Source organism: Silene latifolia, chromosome 4 (genome assembly GCF_048544455.1).
Source record: "Silene latifolia isolate original U9 population chromosome 4, ASM4854445v1, whole genome shotgun sequence".
Lineage (NCBI taxonomy): Eukaryota > Viridiplantae > Streptophyta > Magnoliopsida > Caryophyllales > Caryophyllaceae > Silene > Silene latifolia.
In genome coordinates this window covers 90,252,762-90,269,185 of record NC_133529.1, presented here as the reverse complement: position 1 = coordinate 90,269,185, position 16,424 = coordinate 90,252,762, and positions in this window count along the sequence as shown.

Sequence of the window (16,424 nt, the reverse complement as noted above, 5' to 3'; positions counted from 1 at the left end):
AACACGGATTAATATAATTAATCCTCGGGAGAAAAGTTTTCCAAAACGGTAAGTCTCGAAATAGCAATACTAAAAGTAGTAACTACAACTCGACACTTATATAAAACAAGGTCTAAATAAAAACCAACATAAAAAAAGGGTTCTAACATAGCTATCTAAACAAAGAGTAGGTCCCGAATGACCACTCGCTAGCTCACACTCGAATCCCAGCAAACCAATACCTGACATGTTATAAACATAACAGCCACAATCAGTGGGGAGTAACCCAGGCGTTCTCCCGGCCATATTTCATCAAGATGAACAAGTATTGCTAATATATCAAAGTAATTGAAAACTTAAAACATTAATATATCAACATACATAAAAACGTGATAAATTATAAACGTAACTCATTAATCAAGTGATACAGTAAACAGACTAAACCAACATCCGAATTCTTCCTGTGGAAATTAGCTTCGAAAATTAAGAGTTGCAAATAAATCCAAGTGTCCTAAAACGTAGGCTACCTTTAAAGCATGTCCAAAACACGACAAACAAGTATCCTACTCGGAGGCTACCTTTAAAGCATGTCCAAGACACGACACACAAGTATCTGGCTCAGAGGCTACCTTTAAAGCATGTCCAAGACACAACAAATAAGTATCCGGCTCAGAGGCTACCTTTAAAGCATGTCCAAGACACAACACATAAGTATCCGGCTCAGAGGCTACCTTTAAAGCATGTCCAAGACACAACACATAAGTATCCGGCTCAGAGGCTACCTTTAAAGCATGTCCAAAATACCTAAGCTTATTATTCTAGACTTACAACTTACTTATTCTATAAGTTATTCAAATTCTTTAAAAGAGAACTTTCCTAAAAAGGCATCTTTCTAAACATGGAAACTTTCCAAAAAGAGTAACTTCCAAATATAGTAACTTTGAAAAAATGAAAACTTTCTTAAAATAGAAAATTCATAAAAATAGTAATTATTCGATATAGTAAAACGTTAAACTAGGTATTATATTAAAATAGCTATTAATAGGCCTTGAGACATATATTATAATTTATTATTTGAAAGTCCTAATCATCTATAAGGCGAGGCTTAAAATGGGAATCCAAATTAATTGGAGAAAGGCATAGGACCGAAATAGTCATAAACTTAACAAACCCAGTTTACATTTTCTAAAATAGAACAGTCCTGGTATAAAAATCATAACTAATTATATAAAAATCAAAATGATGCAAGGCCAATTGGGTTAGATTCCTAAGATACTTAGCTAAGACCTTTGTGAAATAAACATTTTCCAAATGAGGACTTTAACAGGGGTTTATAAACTGATCTTTAAAGTCTGACAGAAATCGTCGCACAAAATGTATCGGTTTATAAAACAGGTTTAACAAATCATTTTTGAGCAAAGTAAAATTCTAACATCATCTATACTCTTCAAAGTTTATGAAACAAAAAGATCCATAATATTTTCAAAGGATAAAATACGTTTTCGAAACAATCTTTGAGTTACTATCCGTTTCGCGAGTATTTCAGCGCCCTGTTCATAAACATTTTATTGTGAACAAATGGCACGTTCAAAAATTATGAAATTTTACAGGTACACTCTAGACTTCAAATAAATAGGAGTCTCTTTTCAACATTTTCGAAGACGGACAATTTATCAAGGAGAAATAAATCCAACAAGATGACGGACAAATTATAAAAGTTGTTGAAACTTTATTGAAGACACTAATAAAGAACAATAAGGAAATTTCGACACAAAAACTACAATATAGTCTCGGCCAATACTATTTTGCACAAAATCTTATAACATCGGAATATAAACTTTTAAACATTTTCATAATTTATTGATAAAACTAAAACCAATCGATCGGAAAAATAAATGTAATAACAAAAATATAACAATTTTATTTTTAACAAACTTGAACATGTTAAATATCATAAAATCACATATTATGAATCCCCACTAAACTAAAAGAATAAGAAAACTCAATGTTTTTCCCGCCTAAATGCATTCTTCTATAAATGGGCCTATTTTTTTGTCATCTTAACTCACTACAATTCAATACATTAGTAGGCCAACGAAAAAAATCAATGTGTAAGTATAATTTTTTCTGTAAAACAAGAAACTCGGTGGGCTTCAAACATTGATATTTTATATTAATATTACCTTATTTAATAATAATAAAATAGAAATTCTCCTATAAAACCGTCCTATAGCATAAGACTAGCTCAAATGGAGAGTAGCCCAATTATAAAATTTAATTTCATTTATATTTTAATTTTGTTTTAACAACTCGGCATTTTACGATGAAAACTAACACATTTAAATATACAAGTTATCAATCTAAAATTTTAGGTTATCAAAATAAAATATTTTTTTACAAATTTATTGAGTAATGTATTTGAGCTTTTGATTAATGGATTAGTCTTATGAGTAAAATGGTCTCATACAACAATTTGTGATAATATAATTTCCACAATATGCGAAATCTTTGACACAAATAAAATATTCAGTATCATATATTTCTATACACAAAAAAGTTATAGCTCCAAACATTATAGTGTTTGTATAAAGTATAATATGAATTATAGCGTATAATTAAAGAGTATAATTAATACAAGTAAAATCTCCAAAATCTTATGATGTATAAATAAATTTTGATGTATAAATAAATTTTGCCTTTTTAAATAACGTACAAAATTAGCTATGATGTATAAATAAATTTTGACATTAAAACTGAGTTTGATTAAAGCTAAGTACAAAAAATCAACTGATTATATAAATAAAACGTGTCAACTTCGCTCTTTTCAATCTTTCCATCTTATACAACTATACAAGCTAACATATTTTAATGTCCAATATAAAAATGTGATATTATTATTGTTATTTTGTGCTTTTTTATATATTCTCTTCATAAAAAATCTAGGATACTATCATTATTTTTAATAATAAAAATAGATTCACACAAAAATAACTTAATCTAACAGTCCTTTGAATAGTAAACTTTTTTTTAATAATATTACTAACATTATAATCAGTAGATTACAACATACTATTATAACTACAACTCATTTATGTAAAAATTAAAGCTCAATTAATTTAACCCTCACAAATGTTGTGCGTTAGCACGGGATCTCAACTAGTTATAAGTAAAAGCCATAATATAACATATCATTTATCCATAATTTCGAACTAAACAAAGTCATTAGAATCATATAAAAACATTAAAACAAGTATAATACATGCAACTACTCAGTTCACTTAATGAAATATCGAGTCAGCCATCACGCGTTACCTTATTCGATATCCAAAACAATAAGGTATTCGTCCTCGTATGGATATCCTTTGTAACCTACAAAAACGTTATAAATATATGGTGAAAAACCATATAAAACGTTAATTAAAGAGAGGGATTAAAGAGTAATCGTCTTACCCTTGAATTAAAGATGAAAGGATGATGAATTAGAGGATGAAAAATTATGAACAATAATGGTCTTAGAAACTATGATAGCCACGACACAAGAGAGGAACAAGATTGGTTTTGTATTTCTTATTTTTTTGGCAAAGGAAAGAATGAGAAATGACAAGAGAATATGTGTAGTATGCAAAAGAATCAAAGAGCCATATACTCCTCCATATACACGTACAAATGAAGAGAATAAGGGGATAAATTTCTCTCAAAAAGATCACAAACTTGGCAAAAGAGGAAATAATTAAAGTTGCCTAAAAGAAAATGTGAACCGAATAAAATAAAAAGAAGATGTGACAACATCCTAAATATCTCACGATTAAACCTTGGAGCCAAACCAGATTTTTTTGAAGTTTTGACTATTAAATGATTATGTAATAGAAGTCGGTCCATTTAAAGAAATCGAACTAAAACTTAAATAAAAACGGGATTAAATAGAATATTAGACCAAACGTATAAGTAAATAATTAAAATTAAATCCCATTAACAAAAACTAAATAAATGAGACTTATGAAAAATGGCGGGTGTTACAATCTCCCCCACTAAAAAAAAAGTTTCGTCCTCGAAATTGGAAGTAGAAAAACATTACTTAAAAGAATAAAGACTTTCTTTTAAATCACCTCAAATCCATTTTCTTTAAATCAGATTTCATAATCGATGTATTAAAAATTACTTGGCTCATCCCATGGAACGGAAGAATACCTGTCGCGAACAAGAATTCTATTGTCCAAGATAAAAGCAAGTCAACATTTGAAAAATCATTTCAATACTATACATTAGCCAGTACTGAACCGGTCATTACACGTCTTTAATGACAAGTCCTAGCATCCAACCAATGTCAAAATCCAAAAGTAGGAGTACAAATTTTACTTAGAACCTTTGAACAAATCAAGTTCTCAGAATGCAGGTTCACGAGTAAGGTGAAGGATAGAATTGCAGAATGGATAGGTAAGCCAATGCCTGATCATAATGCATTAATTCTATCTGCAAACAAGAACAGAATGCAATGGAAGGCCTTTGCGTGTGTCCAAGTAGCCTTTTGGTATGTCATTTGGTTTCAAAGAAACAATGCAAGACATCGGTTGTGTGTTCGAGACCTGACATGGTAGCACAAAGATTGAAGCGACTTATTCAAGAGAGTACGTAGCAAAATGGGTAACATAGGGAGCAATAGTGCCATTGATTGGCAGGCAAGCGTTGGATTTGTATGCTAGAATTGTCTTAGTTGAGATTCGAACTTTGGTCGTGTATGTATGATTGATTTTTGATATATTAATATACTCACATTTCACCTAAAAAAAAAACAAGTTTGTAAATATAACACAACTTTTGAAAATTTTTCAAGGCATCAAAATATGTGAAACAACTCCAAAATATTTTCAAACGGGTTTTAAGCATACTCGAAACCGCAAGAAAAATTTAAATACTACCAAGAGTAAATCAAAAGTGATGTTTAAAGCTTTGAAATCACCATTCAAAATGTTAAAATTTCTGAGATAGCCAAAATTTCATTGAAATCAAAACCTTTTGAGTAAAGCAGAAATAATCAAGGCAAAAGGTTAAAGGCAAAAGTTTCAAATCTTAAGCAAAGGTTAAGGGAGTAACAGCTAGACAAATGCTTAAGAGAAAAAGAAGGGAAGTAGATTCAAGAATTATACAAAACTCCCTCAAGAATTAGAATATGAAGATTAACAAGAAATAAAGGAGCTCAAAACAAAAGAGCGAAGGAAGAACAAAACGAGGAACTAGGTACATACCAGTAACCACATCGGGATTAGCCTCAGCCTCAGCATGACTCAGATGGTAAACACGACCCTTACGTCGAGGAGCAGCTTTAGTCTTCGTAGCAGTTGCGGATGCAACAATCTTCTTCTTTGGGCATTTGTTGGATTTGTGGCCTGGTTCATTGCAATGATAGCAGACAATAGCAACTCCTCCACAAGTAAATCCTGGGTGGATAGGCTTGCTGCAACCGAAGCAGAAAACTTCTTTCTTTCCATCGTCCTTCTTCTCATCGTCTTTCTTCCAATCATCACGGGGAGCAAAAACGGTCTTCTTATATCCATAATCTCCATGAGAATGAAACTTCTTGGCCGGAGCTGAAGAGGTAGAGGAAGAGGGGTAAGGCCTCTTGTAAGAGGTAGTGGGTGCAGGGGCGGCTTCCTCCTTGACGCGCTTCAGAGATCTTTTGGTTCGCAAAGCTTCATTGTAGACTTTCTCCATAGAATGAGCATCAGGATGAATATAAAGGGCGACGTCGGCGTTCATCCACTCACGGTAGAAGAAGACTCTCTGTCTCTCAGATGGTACTAACTCGGCAGCAAAATGAGCTAGGTTGTTGAATTCATCAGTGTACTCTTGGACTGATCTCTTCCCCTGTCTGCAGGCCATGAATTCTTTTTGCTTCTGAAGTCTCAGCTCCACTGGGTAGAATATATTCTCGAGCATAGCCACGAACTCGATCCATCCAAAGCCAGGTGTAAGGATCGCAACAGGACCCACTAACTTCCACCATCGGTCTGCCTCAGTCTCAAGGTAGTGAGCAGCAAGGGCCACTTTGTGTTGCTCGGGTACCACATAAATCTCGAACTGACGCTCCATCTGACGAATCCACGATGCCATGACTTCGGGATCCACCATGCCATTGTAAGATGTCAGCTTGCTTTTCGCCATTTGTCCAGCAGTAAAGGCAAAACTGAACTCGTGATGTCCTCAATTCCCACGCCCGTGGGGCACCATATTCTCCATGCGAGTAGCTATCTGGTTGAGCGAAGCGAGAAGGGCTTGGTTGATAGCATCCTGATCCGGGACACCACCTCGTCCACGTCCACGTACATACATCTTAGTAAAAGAGATAACACATAGTCAATGCTAATCACTGATTTCAAAAACATATAGACTAGCATTTAAGTCCTTATTGGTTTCTACCCATCTCTCTCTATCTCATTTTAACTCGTCAAGTCATATATTAGTCTTTTTGCCTAAAGATCAAAGTGTGAGCGTCGGGAGCAGTGATGCTCTGATACCAACTGTAATCTCCTATAAAATCTAGTGCAAAACAGTGGCGGAAACACTGTCGAATGGGATTAAATACACAATGAAAAGCTATGTGAAAAAATAAAAACACGGATTAATATAATTAATCCTCGGGAGAAAAGTTTCCCAAAACGGTAAGTCTCGAAATAGCAGTACTAAAAGTAGTAACTACAACTCGACACTTGTATAAAACAAGGTCTAAATAAAAACCAACATAAAAAAAAGGGTTCTAACATAGCTATCTAAACAAAGAGTAGGTCCCGAATGGCCACTCGCTAGCTCACACTCGAATCCCAGCAAACCAATACCTGTCATGTTATAAACATAACAGCCACAATCAGTGGGGAGTAACTCAGGCGTTCTCTCAGCCATATTTCATCAAGATCAACAAGTATTGCTAATATCAAAGTAATTGAAAACTTAAAACATTAATATATCAACATACATAAAAACGTGATAAATTATAAACGTAACTCATTAATCAAGTGATAGAGTAAACAGACTAAACCAACATCCGAATTCTTCCTGTGGAAATTAGCTTCGAAAATTAAGAGTTGCAAATAAATCCAAGTGTGCGGCTCAGAAGCTACCTTTAAAGCATGTCCAAAACACGACAAACAAGTATCCGGCTCAGAGGCTACCTTTAAAGCATGTCCAAGACACGACACAGAAGTATATGGCTCAGAGGCTACCTTTAAAGCATGTCCAAGACACAACAAATAAGTATCCGACTCAGAGGCTACCTTGGAAGCATGTCCAAGACACAACACATAAGTATCCGGCTCAGAGGCGACCTTTAAAGCATGTCCAAAATACCTAAGCTTATTATTCTTGACTTACAACTTACTTATTCTATAAGTTATTCAAATTCATTAAAAGAGAACTTTCCTAAAAAGGCATCTTTCTAAACATGGAAACTTTCCAAAAAGAGTAACTTCCAAATATAGTAACTTTGAAAAAAATGGAAACTTTCTTAAAATAGAAAATTCATAAAAATAGTAATTATTCGATATAGTAAAACGTTAAACTAGGTATTATATTAAAATAGCTATTAATAGGCCTTGAGACATACTCCCTCCTATTCACTATATTCTTCCCCTTTCCTTTTTGCACAAGGAATAAGAAACCGATTTTGGACCACACAAAACACATTACCCCACATGTAATTTAATTTGGACCACACAAATCAACCCAAAACAGGAAATAGGGAAGAAAACCCGAGTAATCCAAATAAGGAAATAGGGAAGAAAATGGTTAATAGGAGGGAGTATATGATAATTTATTATTTGAAAGTCCTAATCATCTATAAGGAGATGCTTAAAATGGGAATCCAAATTAATTGGAGAAAGGCATAGGACCGAAATAGTCAAAAACTTTAACAAACCAAGTTTACAGATTTTCTAAAATAGAACAGTCCTGGTATAAAAATCATAACTAATTATATAAAAATCGAAATGATGCAAGGCCAATTGGGTTAGATTCCTAAGATACTTAGCTACGACCTTTGTGAAATAAACATTTTCCAAATGAGGACTTTAACAGGGGTTTATAAACTGATCTTTAAAGTCTGACAGAAATCGTTGCACAAAATGTATCGGTTTATAAAACAGGTTTAACAAATCATTTTTGAGCAAAGTAAAATTCTAACATCATCTATACTCTTCAAAGTTTATGCACCAAAAGACCCATAATATTTTCAAAGGATAAAATAGGTTTTCGAAATAATCTTTGAGCTACTATCCGTTTCGCGAATATTTCAGCGCCCTGTTCATAAACATTTTATTGTGAACAAATGGCACGTTCAAAAATTATGAAATTTTACAGGTACACTCTAGACTTCAAATAAATAGGAGTCTCTTTTCAACATTTTCGAAGACGGACAATTTATCAAGGAGAAATAAATCCAACAAGATGACGGACAGATTCTAAAAGTTACTGAAACTTTATTGAAGACACTAATAAAGAACAATAAGGAAATTTCGACACAAAAACTACAGTATAGTCTCGGCCAATACTATTTTGCACAAAATCGTATAACATCGGAATATAAACTTTTAAACATTTTCATAATTTATTGATAAAACTAAAACCAAACGATCGGAACAATAATTGTAATAACAAAAATATAACAATTTTATTTTTAACAAACTTGAACATGTTAAATATCATAAAATCACATATTATGAATTATAAGTAAAACCCATAATATAACATATCATTATCCATAATTTCGAACTAAACAAAGTCACTAGAATCATATAAAAACATTAAAACAAGTATAATACATGCAACTACTCAGTTCACTTAATGAAATATCGAGTCAGCCATCACACGTTACCTTATTCGATATTCGAAACAATAAGGTATTCGTCCTCGTATGGATCTCCTTTGTAACCTACAAAAACCTTATGAATATATGGTGAAAAACCATATAAAACGTTAATTAAACAGAGGGATTAAAGTGTAATCGTCTTACCCTTGAATTAAGGATAAAAGGATGATGAATTAGAGGATGAAAAATTATGAACAATAATGGTCTTAGAAACTATGATAGCCACGACACAAGAGAGGAACAAGATTGGTTTTGTATTTCTTATTTTTTTTGGCAAAGGAAAGAATGAGAAATGACAAGAGAATATGTGTAGTATGCAAAAGAATCAAAGAGCCATATACTCCTCCATATACACGTACAAATGAAGAGAATAAGGGGATAAATTTCTCTCAAAAAGATCACAAACTTGGCAAAAGAGGAAATAATTAAAGTTGCCTAAAAGAAAATGTGAACCAAATAAAATAAAAAGAAGATGTGACAACATCCTAAATATCTCACGATTAAACCTTGGAGCCAAACCAGATTTTTTTGAAGTTTTGACTATTAAATGATTATGTAATAGAAGTCGGTCCATTTAAAGAAATCGAACTAAAACTTAAATAAAAACGGGATTAAATAGAATATTAGACCAAATGTATAAGTAAATAATTAAAATTAAATCCCATTAACAAAAATTAAATAAATGAGATTTATGAAAAATGGCGGGTGTTACAATTAAACTTATTGAAGTCTCTGAAGCCCAATCCCCCACGGCATTTAGGTCGGCACATTTTAGACCAGGCTACCCAAGGAATTTTCCGCCTCCCATTTGTTGGAGTAAGTGTCCTCAACAATAGTGCGATCACATTAATAAATCTCATATAAGAATACGTAAGGGATGATTCAATATATATAGTCAACTGATCAACAGTAATCGGTAACGATTGGCTGACTAGAGTTTGACGTTACTGTCGTTTGACGGTGGTGATCAGTTGATCCCTTACTGTCACACCTAAAGGAACGAACCCCAAAACGAAAGCTAATTAATTGTGTGAGATATAGTTTAATTAGTCCCTTGATAAACTGACTGAAAGTTAGTGGAGTAATATAATTTTGAGAGATCGAGTTAAGAACTCGTGTCGGTTGAAGATATTATTTAAATATGTGATAATTGAATAATAATTTATTAGAGACGGGTTTTAGTAATTAATATTTAATTCACTAAAATTGTACTACTTGACTAATGAGATTAGTGCTAGTGCATATTATATGTATATGTACATAAAAGGAGTGTTATAAGACGAAAATAATCGTGTAAATGGAAGGAAAAAGAGTGCATTGGACACAATCATTATGTTCATGCATGTCTCTTACACTTTTTTCTTTTCCCAATTGCTTTTTCTCTTTTCTATGTATGCTATCATTACAAGCATGCAAAGACAATTATTAAAAAATTAACACACTCCCTCACCTCCTCTCTTGGACGGTTCACACACCAATATAGAGCAATTTTTGTTGCTCATTTTTGACTAGATTTTGGTATGTGAAAACACCTACAACCTCTCTCTAAAATTCTCTAAAATATATTACTAGTAATATAAAACTAATTAGATTAGTATTATCACTAGTACTTACATATTAATTCAAGGGTACTCTAATAAGATATCTAGTTAATATTTATTAGAGATTTGGGTAAGTTCTTGGGTGCTACTAAGAGGAGGTCTTCTACTTTGAGGACTTGTTGGTTTTTGGAGGATCATCCAATATTATGAGCTCAAGATCAAGTGTAGGAAGGAGTCCTACACTTGTGCCCATTTTCGTCCCTTATATAATGTAAGAAACATGTTTTTCTTCTTATTTTGTATAAAATCATCTTGCATGCAACTAGATCCACTAGTATATAAATTATGGGTAATTTATAAAATGATTAGATGAGTCTAATAGGGGTATATGAACCCAATAATTGGCATCAAGAGCTTTGGTATTGCATGCATATGATTTTATTGTTTTTTATGAGTTATTTGATAACAAAATAAAAACTAAAATTTGTGATTTAAAAGAATAAAGCCACGAAATTTTTTGCATCTAATATATTCTGGTTCTAAAATTTTTTTAGGTCATATTGATGATTTATGCATGATTATTGCTTATTTAATGATTTTTAGTGAAATAATTATATTTTAATGAGTAAAATGAACTTTTATTTAAATAGTTAAACTTTGAAACTGGCCATGAATTTTTAGTATGACCTCACATGCATATTTTACTTATTGTATGTAAAATTTCGTATTAATGTGATTAATATTGCATGATCTATGATTTTTATGTGATAAAAATGCTATAAATGGAGGTTAAATGACTAAAAATAGTTAAACTTCAAAACTGGTCATGAAATTTTAATATGATGTCACATGCATATTTTATGGATTGTATGTAAAATTTGAGATAAATATGATTTATTATGCATGATTTATAATTTTAATGGTTAAAATGATATAAATAGTGACTATTTTTAGCAAAAATAGCTAAAATGAATTTTATGGCATAAACTTTTTCTCTAATGTAGTATATATGATATGGACATCAGATCTAAAGTTGCATTATTAATTTTGATTGATTTGGTATGTTTATTGATTTTTATGTGATAAAATCGATAAAAGGGCAACTTTATTAGTCATAAAAATTAATTCGAAATTTTTGGTTGAAAATTTGCCATTTCCAGGTTCTGGAAATTATTTAAGAATGTTCAAAATTTTGATTTTGATTTTTTCATAATTTTTATGTTTAATTTGGAATTAAATGGTAAAAGTTATGAATTATACGATTTATTAATGAAGTAAATTATAAATATTTTGTGGGCAAATTTTATTGAGTTTTTGGAATCTAGGTAATATTCCAGTATATGCAAAAAATGTGATTTCGAAATTTTTCAAATTTTTATGATTTATTGGAAATTATTTGATAATTATTATGATTAAAAGAAGTTTAAATAAGAAATAATACAAAACCAAGTTGAATTATTGTCAAATATTTAGTAAAGACTAATTTTTGAGTCCTAAGAAGGTTAGGATAATTAACTTGGGCTTTAATTTAATTTAAGTATTGATTTGTGATTTTAATAAGTTATTATCCCGCATTTCCATAAAACCGGATTATATAAGATATAAGGTATAAGTAGGGCGATTTGGCACATTAATTTGGCATGTTGGACACATGTATTTATGCTGCATATTTTATTTATGAATGTCATATTTTATTTATGTAATTTTGAATTATGTAATTTCTTAGTATGGCCTTAATTTTAATCGGTATTACCCGTAATGTAAGGGAATACCGATTCGGTTGTAATTTTAATGTGATCTCGTATCACTTTTATTTTTACTAGATTCATTTTTACAAATGTATAATAGAAATGCTATGTAATTTTATTATTATTTGTAATTCCGGAGTTCCCTCAAGACGGTGCCATTCCGAAAGGTGTTCCGATCAAGACGGTGTTACCTTAGGAAGCGTGCCACTTGAAGTTCAAGGGACCAATGGAGTTGGTTTCCGAATTTTTAATAGATTATTAGATTTTCTATTTTAGGAAGACCATACTAGGAAATTTATTTATTGCTTTGCATTTATTCTTTATATGTTACATGCATTGCCAAATCGCCATAAACAACACATGCATATCATATCGAGTATTCGACCGTGTCAATTATAATTATCGTTAGTTCAACAATTTAGTTCACTTAAATTTGATAGATAATAAATTGACTCGACCTCACACATTTTAAAGATTGAGAACATAGCCTTACCAAATAGTAGGAACCCATGAGTCTCAATTTCATAAGGGTACAATACGATTTTTCGGGGTACTTTCAATTGACGTTGGGTAAGTGGGGTAATAAATTTGATCTCAACGAAGGTATTTGCGACCGTAGCCGCAATAGGTTCAGGATAAAGATGAACTTAACGTAAATTCATCGACCGAGAGTTCTAATTGTAGAAACGGTTAAGAGGGTTAACCCACCAAGTTATATTAGTAAAGGTGTAGAGGGCCCGTTGGCTCACATCCAAGTTAATATGAATGTGGATCTCGGAATCATTTATATAACTGGGTGGAGGTCATTATATAAATGCTAAAACATGTTAAAATGTTTTAAATTATAACGATGAATGTTTCTTTTCCCACTATTTCGTTGTTTTATGTTGTTCTTTATCATTTCTCCTATTAATATACGATATCAATTCGATTGTAACACGAGTCTCCGCTAAACCACTATTACTAACGACAAATAGAATCTCTTTCTAAATCCTCAAATGAACCGTTTAAATAGGGCATGGACTAGTTCCGTAGGAATCGTTCTATTCCATAGAACTCCATAGGAGTTGTCCTATGTCATATAAGATTAGCATCTTAAAATCCCTAACATGCCTATGTATGATTTCTTGTGAAGATGTGTAAATAGAAGTAATGATTATTCAAAATATGTTTTGATAATATCTTTTATGCATCGACAGTTCAAAAGTCTTATTGCTCAAACTAAACACTTGTCATCAAGCGCTTAAGTTATTAAGAACATGACAATGTTAAATTGGTAAATTGATTTGTTAAAAAAATACCACAATAGAGTTAACCCTTGTGAAGGATTAACTAGGAATTTATATGAAGATAAGTCTTCATCAAGTAGAAATTCTTGAAGTCAGTGGGAGCAATAAGAAGTAAGTACCTATCTTAATTGTTAAGGATAGAACTAGGCTCGAAACAGAAGGTGTTAGACACTAAAATAGATACAAACCCCAATAAGTAAAGATCAAGGAAGTTGGTCGTGTGACTCCAACATATTCCTTCTTGAATATCTATGACATTGACATTGCATTCTTGCCAATTACCACATCATGAGTATTTGATACAAATTTGTGGATTTCGTCATGATATTTGGCATTATCGTGAGACGACTAGCAAGAATTCTAGATACCTCATTTATGCACCTCCCGCAAGCCACCCGGTGATGATTGGGCCGCATGTTTGGTACGTGGAACGATTTACGACAGTTCGTAAGTTTATCGTCAAGTGATAGCTCAAATACTTGTGTCTACCCCTTGTTTGTCATCTACGCGCCATTACGGTCGTTTTGACAGTAATTAGAGTTCATTTGGAGTCCGGGTCAAAAACCACTTCGTTTTCTAATAAACCGTTTAAAATGCGGAGTCGGAATGTCCTAGAATATTCCGGATATTTTTATTCTATAAATTAATTTTATATCTTTTGGCAAAATATATCCCGAAAATCTTATTTTAAGGAATAAGGAAGTTGAGATCCACCGCAATTCCATAAAGGAAACGCGGAAATCTTTCTTCCGCAGGAGGAAACCTCTGGGGAAAGGACGCAGCATCAGTTGCGCCTCTTCCAAGGATCGCAGCAGCTGCTGCGCCTCTTCCCCAGCTCCTTTCTGCGTGTTTTCAGATTTTTCCGTGATTTCTTTCCAAAGTTTGAGTCATTCCATAACTCTCCATATTTTCTAGTATAAATAGGGACCTTCGTTCCACATATTTCTCACGCGAGTGTCCGCCCTTCTCTTATCCCTTTGCATTCTAAGTCCGTGCTCTAAGCTTTTGACGTCTACGTGCTTGATCAATCGACCACGTAAGCTCAGATCATTCTGAGTACCAGTCACGTTGCATAACCGACCAACTACACATCAATTAATCAATCAATTTAATCTAAATCCTCTTACGAGGGCACTATCGTCATACATTCGAGTCGAGCAATCACTAAAACGTTAACTTAGTTAATCTCGTTTCGTCAAACATGTAAGTCTGAGGGTGTAAATCCCATCTTTTATTATTGTATTTTATTTTTGTACTAATTAATGTAAGATTTACGTCAAAAGTATGCTTAAAACCGATTTCTAAAACCCTTTTATCAAACCGTTTTTACGGATTAACAGTAGGCAGACGTCGAGAAGAAACGCAACAACTGCTGCGCCTCTTCCAAAGGTTGCCGCAGTTCCTGCTTTTCTTCTTCTTCCTCGCTTCTCTGTAAATTCGTTCCTTTTCCTTCGTTTTCTTGTTTTCTTCTCTTTTCTTCGTACATAATAACTTTAATACATATTCTTAATAAATATCACTCTTTAATTCCGACTTAAATCCCTTATAATTGATATTTGCTGGTTTTCGTCATTAAATCAAACCTGGATTTTTAGAGACTCGATTCGTTCATATCAAGTTTCTGAAGTTCTCCTTTGTACATATTTTTACCGTTTATTTCCAGTTTGTCTAACTCGTTTCCGTTTTCGTAAGTAACCTAATTAATTTGTAATTAGTTTTAATCCGTTTTTAATTAGTTTTAATTCGTTTTTAATTCGTTTTTATGACGATTTCATATGTTAATAAAACGCTGAATCACTTTCATCCGAGTCAAATATCAATAATCAACCGTTAAATGCAGCAATGAACATTAACAACACGCAGTTCTGATTTCACAGCCAGAACTCACCTCAGGAATAGACGCAGTGACCACTGCGCCTCTTCCAAGGGACGCAGCATTGCTGCGCCTGTTCCGGGTTAAATTCTGTCTCTGAACTTCCGTTCTTGCTTTGACCTAATTCATTAATTCATATATTAATCGACTATTAATCGTAATATCACTTCTAATTTGTCCATATTTTCTAACCTATTTTGTGTTCCCTTATTTTTCTCAAATTATCCGTCTTAAGTATATTTTTGACGTAAATAAATTAAATCGTTGTAATTTATTGTAATTTTAATTATCGCAACTTTATTTATTGTATTTTATTATGTATGGTTTATTTACTTGTTCTTCACATGTAATTAATTCTAAACCCTACTTCGACATTAATGAGTGCTAAATTACATGTCCACCGACATAGTTAATTTTCACATGTTAGGATCAAAACGTTGGATGTTGCATTGCATGCATATAATCGACAACATATCGAGTACAAACGATTTCCTAATCATTAGTATAGGCCGCTATCGAGGCGGGCGGTATTAGGCGTTCATTAAAAGGACTTCCTAATACGTACCCTCACCCCTTACTCCAGATCTCTGTGAACATCCGTATTCATTGGCATCCACGAGAGTCATTCTAGACATAGAATGCTAAGGGTATCGAGTTCTTAGTGTTCATGTCACTACTTTGTGTCTTGACATGACACGAGGTATTCGAACGGTTTCCAATTTTCCACAATAAATTGGTGGCGACTCCATAAATGCAAACGCTTGTTTCCCAAGCGCCCCGTGGGCCCCCCGTGTCCACAGTTTGGTGACTCCACTGGGGATGTCTACACTTACGTGTTGCGAAGGGTGAAACTTGAATAAGGTTAGGGAATAGTTTATATGAGACAGTTGTCGGTTTTCATTACTCGACCTTCTTAGGTCATTTTATTCGGCCTTCCTAGGCCCAACCCAACCCATTCGACCAATCGTTTCTGTTGGAGCTTGTGTCCTCCACAAATTAGTGTGATAACATTTGTAAATCTCTTACAGGTTCACAAGGGTATACTTCGTATATTTAATCAGTTGATTAACGTTTACCTAATAACGGTTGGCTTGCTAGATAGTTTGACGTTATTATCATACAGATGGCGGTGATCAACTG